This window comes from Dioscorea cayenensis, chromosome 6 (assembly GCF_009730915.1).
Source record: "Dioscorea cayenensis subsp. rotundata cultivar TDr96_F1 chromosome 6, TDr96_F1_v2_PseudoChromosome.rev07_lg8_w22 25.fasta, whole genome shotgun sequence".
Classification (NCBI taxonomy): domain Eukaryota; kingdom Viridiplantae; phylum Streptophyta; class Magnoliopsida; order Dioscoreales; family Dioscoreaceae; genus Dioscorea; species Dioscorea cayenensis.
This window is the reverse complement of record NC_052476.1, coordinates 4,240,332-4,253,403: the sequence shown is the minus strand read 5'-3', so window position 1 is coordinate 4,253,403 and position 13,072 is coordinate 4,240,332. Positions and strand designations below refer to the sequence as shown.

The 13,072-nt window shown below is 33.5% G+C and overlaps 1 long non-coding RNA gene and 1 pseudogene across 2 annotated transcripts; both read right to left on the bottom strand.

The window, feature by feature from the left end:
- Positions 1-2,239: 2,239 nt before the first annotated feature.
- Positions 2,240-3,050, bottom strand: LOC120263833. 2 transcript variants are annotated; one of them, XR_005537147.1, is made up of 4 exons: positions 3,036-3,050; positions 2,792-2,953; positions 2,563-2,713; positions 2,240-2,457 (listed from the first exon to the last, which is right to left on the bottom strand). It is a non-coding gene; the product is annotated as an uncharacterized LOC120263833 (long non-coding RNA). The 2 variants fall into 2 exon arrangements; XR_005537146.1 differs by having other exon boundaries at positions 2,792-3,044.
- A 2,316-nt stretch (positions 3,051-5,366) lies between these two features.
- Positions 5,367-12,485, bottom strand: LOC120263430 (annotated as a pseudogene).
- Between the last annotated feature and the right edge of the window lie 587 nt (positions 12,486-13,072).

Sequence of the window (13,072 nt, the reverse complement as noted above, 5' to 3'; positions counted from 1 at the left end):
AGAGTCAAAAGTTAGGTAACCCGCAAAAAGTACTACATCACAACAAAAAGTCAATTTTGCCCCACTTCAAATCCCAAAATTACAACAATTAACCAAAACCGCATCTAACAAAAAAAAATTTACATTGTCATTCAACACTATGCCCAATCACATCAACCTGCGTGAACCTCCTTGCCGCCCTCCCTCCTCTTTTCCCTCCCCCTCCGTCCGTGGGCACACTCTTTCTTCGCTTCCCCTTCTCTTTGTTTTTTTCTTCTCTCGAGAATTCTAAAGTTTTAGGACACCCTCCGAGATCTACTGGTAGGGATGGCAACGGGTCTGGTCGGGTGCAGGTTTTATCATACCTGTACCCGTATCCGCTACCCCGCTAGTATACCCGAACTCGAACCCGACGGGTTTTAAAAACTCCAACCCACACCCGAACCCGACAAGTAATCGGGCACCCGCAGGTATACCCGCCCCCATATTAAAAAAATTAATAAAAAAATATTTTTTATTATAGAAAAATAACTTAAAAGTAATTATAATTTTTTTATAAAATAAAATAAAATTATTGTAAAATTACAAGACTAAACAAAGAGGAAAAATAAAAAACCCTAAATTGTTAACTTATAGAACATATTAGTATATATATATATATTATATAAATATTTTAGTAATTTTAATTTCGGATAGGATACGGATCGGGTATTAGAATTCTCATACCCGCACCGCTTTCATAAAGTCGGATTTTACTAACTCGACCAAACCCGGCACAATCGGGTTTTACCCGCTAAACTCGGGTCGGGCTCGGGTCGGATCGGATCGAGTAGGGTCGGGTTTGGATATTATTACCATCCCTATCTACCGGTCTTCTTCTATACAAATTTCTTAGGTTATTTATTAAGTAAAAAAGGATTATTATGTTAAGATCACACTTTTTTATCTCTAGTTATAATAAACATATATTATCTTATGAATTATTGGTTAAAAATATCAAAATAATTATTTTTTTAATAAAATAAAAAATGTTAATAAAATTTATAATATATTTTTTATAAGTGATTATTAGTTAATTTATTTAAAAATTTAAAAATATATTTGTGCTTAGTAATTTTAAAAAATTTATTTTTGATGAATTTTTTTTATTCCAAAACAACATGGTTATATGTATAGAGAGTATTATAGTAATTTTATATATTATTATCTTACACTAATTTGTACTATTTTTTAATACAAACGGAGTACAAGACAAACACTTTCACTTGTGATGCACGATACTTTGTACTTTTGTGTTGTACTTTTGCGTACCTTTACACGAATCAAACGGACCCTTAATGTTAGAAAGCGATCAATGAAATGGAGTTTGGATGGCTCAATTCAATATCGATTTTTATGGAGCTTTGACCTTGAATTTGGAGAAGATTTAAGAGATCGTACCTATTCATAGGAAAAGGTGGAAACTTGAAGCAACCTAAAAGTTTAAAAGAAATACCCATAGTGATGCATATTCCTGTCAATATTTATATTAAATCAAAGCATGAGTTGTACAAATAAAGTTTTTTTTTTATGTATCATAAGCGAGAAATGCTATTCCCTCCGAAAATTTGGTCCGAAATTTTGGGCCGACTGACGTGGATGCTGATGTGGCATCCAGTCAGCACACTTTCTCTCTTATGTTAAACAGAAAAAAAAAATGAGAAAACCTTTTAATCTTTCCCAAATCTTCTCACCGCTCTCCTTCTCCGAATCGAAGCCTTTCCTCAAGATCGCCTTGCCGCTCCATTGAAAGGTAGCGACATCGACGAGAGGTGCGCGACGCGCCAATCGAGATGGCGAGGAAGGGCTTCGCTTTCGAGAGAGAGACGGTGAGGAAGAAGATACATACGGAAAGAGTAGAATGCCGGCGGCGTCAATGGTGTGCGACGGTAGTGTCGACAATGGTGTGGCGGCGTCAACGGAGACGACGAGACGGCATTGCGAGGAAAGGCTTCCTTCCGGAGAAGGAGGCGGTGAGAAAGAAGAAGATTTGGGAAAGATTAAAAAATTTTTCTCTCCTGCTTAACATAAGAGAGAGAAGTGTCGTGACGTGGATGCCACATCATCATCCACATCAATCGGCCCAAAATTTCAGACCAAAGTTTCGGAGGGAATAGCATTTCTCATCGCAAGTCTTTTAATTATACCGCACGCCCTGACCCTCTAATAGGAGAGTCAAACTCGTACCCTCTCCCATGTGTTGGGAACCCAGATGCCAACATGCTAAGAAATCATTTTGTATTATAAAGATCTCTTGAACATCCAAAATAAATAAATAAAAATATGTGAAGAATATGATTTATGTGATGCCTATTGACCACCACCAACACTATCAGTTCAATTGCTCTTTCTTCATCCCTATTCAAGCCTACATCACCTCTACTCTTCCCCCAAACAACCAATTAAAGACCGAAAACAATCAATCCTGCTCCAATCACCCTATAAAAAATCATCAAAATGTGAATATTATTATATAAAACCACTAAATAGCTATAGAAAAAATAAATAAATATATACGTAAACAAAGATAAATGTATAAGCTACCTGCCTGTGAACAATTCCTCCCTAACGAGCAGTAAACCAGTAGCAGCAACAATGACCCTGCCAAGAGGACTGTATGCATTGACAAACACCGCCCACGTTCTTTAATCACTGAACTCTGAAGAAAGTAGCCCAATGCCGAACAATTTATAGCCTACATCCATTGAAGATTTCGTGTTACATTCAATTTATTGATTTGAACTTCAAATAACAATGGTGGTTACATGTTTACCGCGTAGACGACAGTAAACAACTACCAGCCCCAACCGATTGACTAAACTGATAAGTTCTTTCTCTCAACCACGAGGGCCACAATGGAACCTTCAACGGAGCCTGCAGTGCATATCAAGAATGAGCAAGTGAGTTTCCATGGATATGATCTTAAAGTGAAGCTCTGCAAACAGAGAATGACGGAGTTACTCAAATGTTAATCGGTATATAGCATTGTTACTTGCGTGGCAGAGTTAAATGCCTACTTGAAGGTTATAAAAAGCTCGCCCAACCAATGCAAGCAACAACAAGGAAAAATAGAACCTTTTCAACAAATTATGAGATTCCCGTTCCATTTCATCAAGAGTTCCCTCCCTTGTGCACGGCATCCAAAAATTTGGGGCCTTTTGTATAGTGTCATTACCATGGCACCAGAAACAGAGAGAATAGTCCCCTACCACCTTTGCAATGCTCCTCCATTCATTCAATTTTACCTCTCGCTAACCTTCATGTGGGAATTAATAACAGTGAAATCTGAACAATTAATTTGATTAAATATATAAATTGACGAGTGTCAAATGCATGTATGTACCTTAGAATCCAAGACAATATGAAGGTAACTGGAAGAGCATTCGTCATGATGGCAGTGAAGCCTGCAGATGTGTAATTCATTCCTAAGTAGAACAAGTTCTGATCCAATACCGACCTGCATCAAGATTAAACTCTTTTACACCATAATTCCATAATCAAGCAATAGAAAGAATCAACATATATACAGATAATTACTCCAAGAGACAAAGTATTAAAATCTTCAAAATGATGGAAGATTTCAGCAGTGAGTGCATTTCTACAAAAAAACAGATGATGAATTAAAAACAAAATGTTTCAGCCTTATGATAAACAGGAAGAAAAATAGTTATTACGATCAATTGGGATAAATGTACCTTTCAAAAGAAAAATAGCAAAAGGAAAAAGAACAATAGCCGCAATCACATGCCGATAAACAGAGAGTATGAACGTACTCAAGCCATGCTCTAATGCATACTTAGTGATGATAGTCAAACCAGAGAATAAATTGCAGTAAAATCACACAAACATGAGGCATAACCCTGCTCCATATTATGCATAATTGGTCTCTCCATCTTTGATTCTCCATTGGGCACCGTCTCATTGGATAGCATTCTCGTCTTGAATTCTCATTGTACTTTGTATATTGAACAACCCCAATTTCCTCTTCTGACGATAAATGCTTTTCTTAAACTTAATTCTCACTAAACAACATCATAATAAGAACTTGGTTTCTTTAGTCTTTGTTATCTAAAGAAGTTCTCTTTTAGTGACACTCCAATAATAAGGAACATAAACAAGAAAGATACTATGAAAATGTTGATGCTTCTATCTCTAAAATTCCTTTACATGCTTAAAGAGTAATGCCAATAGCTCATTGACTGCCTTAATTGTCCAACTTATGTCATAAAGATACTAATAAAGGACACAGAGAAGAGTGATCTTGTGAATGAAAAGTGAGTTAGCAGATCTCCACTAAGGACTTATGTACAGGTTTCAAGTTTTGATTAATTGGGCAATTGAATTTAGACAAATTTTTAAGAAAAAATAATTATGCCTTTCAGTAAACAGTGTCAGGATGGTACAATTTATGGAAATAAAAAACAATACATAAATAAATAAAATGATACATGATAAATCCATTAACCTCCGTCATACACAATGCACCTAAAGGAAATAAATATCTCCAAATCAATAAGCTACAAATCTCTTCTTACTTCAAATTAAATATCAGATATACATTCTACAAAAGAGTGACAAGCAAGACTAAAATGAGAACAAAGTGGAAAGAGATTGATAAATGAAGTTGTTAAAAAGACAACTACCACTAAGTTTGCTCTGATAAAGTTAATTATGTACTAGAGATTGAAAATTAGATTAGAGAAAAATGTCTTTCAATTGGAAGACAAAATATCTACACAATGAAATGATGGAAAACACTTGTTTGATCATTGTAAACAAGTTTACGAAACCCATTGTAAGACTACCTAAATCATGCTAGTTTCCTTAATGATCCAATTTCCTAAGCATCTTTGAGCTCTCTAACTTTTTCTCTCTCAAACTAGCCTCTTGAACAATCCGTTTGATAGTGACAAAGGCACTAAATTCTATATTAATTCAGTATCTAGATTTAGCAAGACTTACCCACCTATTCCCCATTTAAATATATGAATGGACATCCAACAAACCTGAAAGTCAAATTGACTATAGTTAAGAGGAAAATAAATTTGAGAAATTAATGGATCACTATATGGAATGAGACCTTTGGCAGCAAAATTTGAAGTAGAATCAGTAGAGCGGCTAGCAGTATGATTCCATATTTTGATAAAAACCTGTAATTACAGAGGAAGCAGATTCAATTAAAACTCACACAATTCTTTTATTATGCAAATCAGAAATGAGGTGCAATATTACCTTGTAATAGCAGCATCACATGAAATTCAAACATGCAATTGAGGTCACTATTAACATATATACATCACAATAGTTCTCAAACGGATTGAGCACAGAAACCATCCAAAAGTCATGGCTTAATCAGAATGGTAACAATCGACTTGACCTTATCTGCTATACTATTCATGCAAACTCTAGTGAATGTTGAGGTACACTTGTAATGAAGAATAACAACTGCACTTGTGAGAAGAACTACTTCCCAAACTAGAATAATGACATAATGCAATATTAATTACATCACATGGAAGACTGTTTGGTTAGGGCATTTAAGGTCAGATCTACGTTCCTCAATCTTCATTGTCATAGTCTTCATCCTCATCTATTTTCATAGTTAGATGAGGAAGGCTTGCTGGTGGAATGGCTGCATCACCCGTGACATCAGGCAAAGCCCAACGAGAAAATTCTTCTTGTGTTCGTCCATCTGCTGGAGTTGCATCTGGACCAATAACTGCGTTTGATGTATCACAGGAAGTATGCCCATTGAGACTTATTTTTTCCTTTCCATTCACACCTTCTGTCTCACCCATCGGTGGTTCACCATGTTCAGGAGACATGCTCTGGTCATCTTCAAATTTCATGTACCTTGTATCATCTGCAAATATTCGGGTAGGTGGCCTTCCTCTGCCTCTTCCTCTACCCCTCCCCGACCTCTTGGGCTTACATTCGCGCTCCTCATCGCCTGCCATGTCACACAATGCCAATACATAACAGAACCTGGTAGCATCTGAACAAAAATAAACATCATGATCAAAGTTCAAGAAGGCCTTACCATCTTGGCAGATCTCAAGTCCTCATTGGTTTCTCCATCTTCATCATGAGGGAATGTTTTCCTGAGTAGTTTGTAAAAGACAAATGAGTTGCTTTATGCGTCTAGAGACATTATATCATAATTGATACTGAGCACAGGTAGTAAGAGGTCACCTTCTCCGTGCGACTCCTTTCTCATCCCCACCTGATTCTGTTCCACCAAGGTTTGGCACCTTGTTGACAACATCAGTCAAGAAATCAAAAGCACTATAACTCCTCACACATTGTTTTCTGGACAGCTCACAAGAAAAAACAAAATTATTATAAAAACATTCCAAAATCATAAGTTGTAAATTAGGGGATCTAATGCAGCATGTGCATGTAAAAAAATTAAAATAGCATCAAAGCAAGAAAAAAGTTGGTTCTTAGAGATAAAACCAACGTGAAAATTATTAAAACATTAGCCAGCTAAAAAGAAGTATGACAAGATCACAAGAACATTATATTCACTTCTGATGTATTTGGGAAATGAAAAGTTTTATGCAAGCCCAAGCATGTCTAATTAAAACCTAACAAATAATCAGAACCAATGATGCACAAAGGAAACTCAAATTTTAGGTGATTATGGCAATCCACAGGTTTCAACACTCCATCCAACATAATATTGCCATTGAGTGTCTACTGCAAGATGGACAATCAAAAACATAAGAAAATATTCAAGGCACAACTTACAAATGCAAAGAATTAACTGTCTTGGCACCCCTTTGGAGCGTAATCTCGTAAGTCCTGTCACACAGATCTTGCAAAAATAGCTCCAGCGCTTTCGCTACAAATCAGTTATCAGATTAAAATAAAGGGAATTCAGATTGACACTAAAATAATATCAAATGGTTACTTGTCATTCAAGAGCACTTTTTTTTCTTAATGCCACCTGAGAAAAACTCAAGAAATTTTTGAGAAAAACTTCAATGTTTCTTGAGATGAAGTTACAATTGAAGGCCAACAACAAATATCCAAGAATTTAAGGATCCTTTTTATATGACAGATCCTCATTAAAAGTGTGTTTTAGGATGACAGTATATATCATAATTTGAAGCAAAGAACTTTCTAATATATTCATAAAGATATAACTTATCCTATCTAACCAAACTGAAAATTTTGGTTTTTACTCTTTTCATAGATTGAAAGTGATCTTAAGGTTCATAGCATATGCTGTTTTTTGTTATTATAATGCATTAAAAAAATGGCAAAATAGCCAAAAATATATAGTAACCAAACCATATAGGTTCTTTGAATTTTACTCCACCTCTAGTTGCATCAATTTTATGAACTAAACTGTCCTTTCAACATGATGTTCAACAATATAGTGTTATGTTAAACCTTTCATCATTAATTTGTCATTATTAAACTTTTTCATAATTTTTATTTGTAGATTATTGATAAAGATGGAAGTATAAATTTCAAAATATTTAAGGGTACAAGTAAATTAATAAGTAAATTTGTGATGTCATTAGCTTCATTACTCTTAAATTATTGTGTTCATATAACAATTGAGTTCACCTGCACCAGAAAAATGGTCAGGTAGATTTTTCTTTCTTTTATAGATCAACTAAAAATGAAAAATTGTGAATAGAAATCATTATTAAAGGGTTTGACTTTTAACAATATAGATGTAGTGAAACAAAAAAACAGCTTGACATAAAACCTAATCAAAAATAAATTTTAGAATAAATTTGAGAAAACTTATTAAAAAAATAAACTAGAAAATAGCATTGGATAAATCTGCAAGATGTCATTTTTATACTGTTTTGCCTAACAAGATCATGAAAACTCTGCCAGTCACCACTAGTCTTGAAGGCCAGCAGAAATACATCGCATTCAGAGTTTATCAAGGTCGTTAGGCAGAAACTGGCTTAGGGCTATGTCTCAATGGGAAAATCGATCTTTTACATGAAAATTGTGTGGAGCAAATATTTTTGATGAATTTGTGCATATCTTTGGAAATAGTTATACACGAAAACAAGCATGCACACATATAAATATCACGCCAGTTGCATAAAGAACTCCATAAACTATAAATACAAAACAATGGCATCACCCAATCATGTTTAAAGCCTATGCTAAAACTCATTTTTCATTTTCAAATATAGAAAACAATTTTATGAACTCTACATAAAAAAAGAATGTGGAAAGGAAAATTATACTTCCACAAATTATTATCCAGATTCATGACAGAATTTAATCTTGACAATATCTAAGGGGAGAAGAGATGCAAGAGAGCTTGTTGCATTTTTCAAAAAATTCCAACTCTAGAAATTAAGGATCTTTGCTTTGGATTCATTTTTTTTTTTTCTTCTTTTTGTTCTTTTGTTCTTCTATCACTGTTCTGACAGGGGATGAGCACATAACTTTATTCAATGAGTGCAAGATGAACATGAATAAGTCTTTAAACAGGACAAATGCTTCAATTGGAAGGAAAAAAACATAAGGATCCATATTAAGTCAAAAGCTGATTTAAAAAAATAAAATAAAATAAAATAATACTTGGTAGCCTAGAGACATTTTATTCCTCAGAAATGAATATGAGATATAACTCTAACTTACAAACTAGAAGGGGCACAGCCAGTGCAATTTTTCCGACATCTTCATCTGCTTGCATAATCTTTTTTATTCGTGACTGTCAAAGTAAAGAAGAAATAAACACACTCACCTTATTCTTCTGATAATATGTCCGCAATGTATAGTATGAATGGAACAAAGATATTATTTGTTCACTTTACCGAAAACAGAGTCTTTATATTCAGAAACAAATAACTCTTAATTTGGCAAAGCTAGATAGAAGTAAAATTTAGCAAAGCACATGAATTATGTATCTGATCAACAAGCTTGTTCAGAAGGAACCTACCAATGTTGATTATTATCTTTAATCAAGCCTGCTTTTGACCTTCAATTGAAATTATATGACATCTAGTGCAAAACCAATCAAGAATCCAATCGCATATGTGTACACACTTGTCTAATTGGTTAACACAACATGAACCATACAACAGTACTCATACAACATGTCAGCTTGAAAAATACTGCAGTAAGACAAGGAGCTTATAGTTGAAGTTCATAAATTTTCTAGAGAATTCCAACAAAATCATTTGTAACGCCTCTTATATAACAACCAATGCATAACCTTTCTGAACGGTATATATACTTAAATAAACCCCACTTTTCTTTCTAAAAAGGGAAAAGAATCCATTGCACACTCTCTGTTACTTAGGACCTATACTGATTCACTAGTATACATGAAATATACTTTAGGGTGTGTTACCTTGGGGAATAACCTCCATTTTTCCCAACCAAACACCCCAAATTATCCTAGCAACTTTCTACTAGAAGATTTAATTATTTAAATAAATATATTTGATAATTAATTTTAAAAAATATTAATACTAATAGACACCTATGAATTATTAGAAAATTATTAAAATATTTCATTTTAATTGGTATTGGTTTAAGTCAAAGTTTGACAAACTCCAAATAAAAGTTTCTCTACCAACACAATTTCAAAAAAGATCCCTTCATCATATAACTTTATCCCCAAACCAACTCACACTTTAAGCTGTTTACGTATATGCCCCAATAACATATTGAAATAACACATATATACTCGTAAAATTTCACCATCCATATAAACCCTTAAATGGTTAGATTCTTACATATACAAACTTAAGTCTTGTAAATTATCCGCTATCACTTAACAATGGATCAAAATAGGTGAAATGTCAACAACACCTTTAAACACACATTTATAAACCATTAAATTTTCATATACACCTTTACAGACCATATTTTCATTTACAGGGATTTTTCATTTTTGTATTTTAAATTTTAACCACTTCAAAAATAAGTTTATATTTTCAAATTATATCACCAATAAACGTTTTCCTGACCAGGATGTTTGAGAGAATAGAAATTCAAAAGTTAAACATTAGTTTCACATGGAAAGGCATAAACTATAAAGGGCCTTACTTAAGTTGGTTAAACTACTCATTGTTATAACTCAAAGTCAACCATTAAATGGGTATACATGTAAGAATCTCAACTTGTCAAGAGTGTGTATGAAAGGAGAAATTTTATTCAGTTGTGCGTAATTTAGTGTTTTACAGGTACCTCAATTATCCTGCCTACAATTTTATTGCATCACCCGCTGATGTCGACCGCAATAAATTGGGCTAGGTTAAATCATCCCATCTCCCTACAAGTGGAATTATTACAATTCTCTTATCATACAGAAACAGCATCTAATTCATAACAATTAAACCGGTCTAGCCAAACAAAATGATCAATATGGTATCCAATTAACTATGCCACTATCTGATCCAAAGGCTACATCCTAATCACTTTCATTAAGAGAATTTCACAATTCTCTAATGGTCCAGCCTCTCACATTCGTAACAATCAACCATAGTAGCTGAATAACCAGCCAAACATGATAAATAGTAGCAACTCAACAATCAAACATCACCTTAATTATGCTGTCATCTAATCATAAGGTTCTATCGAATCTATCCTCTTCATTATGTTCAAGAGGCTGTTTTTGTTCAAGTAACTTTCACCTTCTGGCAATTTCTAACATTTCTACCTCCCTCACATGCATCTCACCCTCCATAACATCCTATCCACCCAGAATTCTAATTTGGTCAGTAGTAAATTATCAAAATATTCAATGCATCTTATGTTATATTCAAGATGCATAAACCAGAAATCTAATTTGGTAAGTAATAAACTATATAACTCGGCCAAGTTGTATTTTTCCTACATCTCTTGTTGAAGGTAACTTTTGGACAAGTTCTGGTAGATTCAATCTGGCTTTACCCTTTGTTTGGCGTTTCATTATTATCATATTTGTTTCTTCCAACCACTTGCAGGTTAAATGTTAAATGTTAAATGACAAATGACAGAAACAATGGCCATTCCTATAGATGTTAGATCAAAATTTGTGCGAGCAAGCAAAGGTGATTTACAGTCACTATAAGTACAATTCACTTTTATGACTTACACAAAATTTCAAAGCAATTAGTGGTTCAAGGGCTGTTTAATTTTATTAGAGCCATAAGATAGTGGTCTCATGACTCTCATCCGATTCCTTTTCTTGATCACATGTTAAATCAGCTCTTAAATCACCAAATTTCCTAGAAGCAAATGTAACCCTCCAAAATTCTAAAGTGATTTAATCTCAATGTCTTAACTGAGTATTGAATTCTTAACTCATAATCCTTAATTGATTTTCTGGTGAATAATCCGCCATAGCAACTTACACTATTTCCATTGTGAAAGTGAAACTTCCTCTTTAATCAAATAGATGAATGTCAACATGACCAATAATCAGAAATCATGGAATGACTCCAGAAATATCGCAAATGGCTTTGTAATATCTACTAAGACCTACAAGCTCTACATTTGTACATCCAAATATAATTATCTTCCCTTATAAACAAAATTTTAGGATAATTTTCCAAACATCATGTTGCAAATATAAACATGGATAAATTTAATTCCAATTTTCTCATGTCCAGAGAGAGAATATATCATCCAAGATTTATCCATGGTTTTTGACTTAGCTTCTTATTTTTATCTTCTTCTCTCATTTCAACCAAAACAAAAACAATTTTTTTGAACAAATAAAAAGTCTCGGGTAAACCTAATTAACTTTATCACCCGTTGTACATCCAAGAAATGTTATCCATTTATTGCATACATACTTTTCAGTATCACAAAACATAAAAATCTTACAACATAAGAAGAAAATTCCACTCCACTTCCACAGAAAATTAAAGAAGAACAACATTTTACAAGAAGTACAAGGATTATTGCTCACTGTTGGGAATCACTAGTTTCCTCAAGTTCTTTTCACTAAACGACTTGTTTATGCAAAGAACTACAGTTCAAATCATCAAACTATGCCCTGATCTCAGCCAATAAAATTAATTCCACCAAAAACACTTACCCACCAGAATCACTCAACCCTAAAAACCCCATTTACAACACAAAACAAACAACAAAATGCTGCTAATACTCAAAAATCAACAAAAATGCAGCGCCTTAACTCAAAGTACAACAAAACCCACAGATCCAAAAACGATAACCACACCACATACGCAAAACCATCAAAAATCGAAAAACCACACCAAATTTCACCCATTTCACCACGATTAGATCGAGATAACAAGCCAAAACATTGGGGAACAGCAAATCAAAGGGGAAAACATCAAAGATAGGGTAACAAACCGCAGGGAATCGAGTCCCGAGCTTCTTCCTCATCGCCGGAGATTGGTGGGCAATTCGATCTTCGTGAATCCCTCCTCTCTATATGGATCCCGAATTGGGACGCATTTCTCGGATCTCAGCTGAAGAACGAGTCGTGATTTCGGTCTCCCTTTTTTTTCCTTTTTATTTTAATTTTTCTCTTCCTCATTTTTTTTTTAAAAAAAATTCGGGCCATATAATGCCACGTCAACATTTTGGTAAGGTGGTGGGCCCGTCCGGCGGATGGATAGGGATGGATTGAAAATAATAAAATATAAAGGGCAAAATAGTCATTATATATATATATATATCTTTAAAGTTAAAAAAATAAAATTTTTAGTATGCACATGCAAATAATAAAATAAAAAAATAATTTTAACCAAAAAAAAATATCAAATATAGTAGGGTAAATATTTTTTTATTTTATTTGTTATTTCATGGAGATTACAAGAGTCTTTAATGGTTTTAATGGTTAGGTAGCTATAAATAAGTTCTCTGTTCTACTGTTCTTTTTATTCTATTTATTTTAATTCCACACCCTTCAAAATGTTAACTTTTCTAATGGCCATTAAAAGTGAAAAATAAAAAATCAATTTGAAATAAATAGAGATAAATAATAATTTGAAATATTAATTGAGAAAATTAATGATTTGATTCATAAAAAATAGGCTTGTTCATATTAATTATAAATAATATCCATGTCTTTTAATTAATATTCGTTATGCTGATTATATTTTTT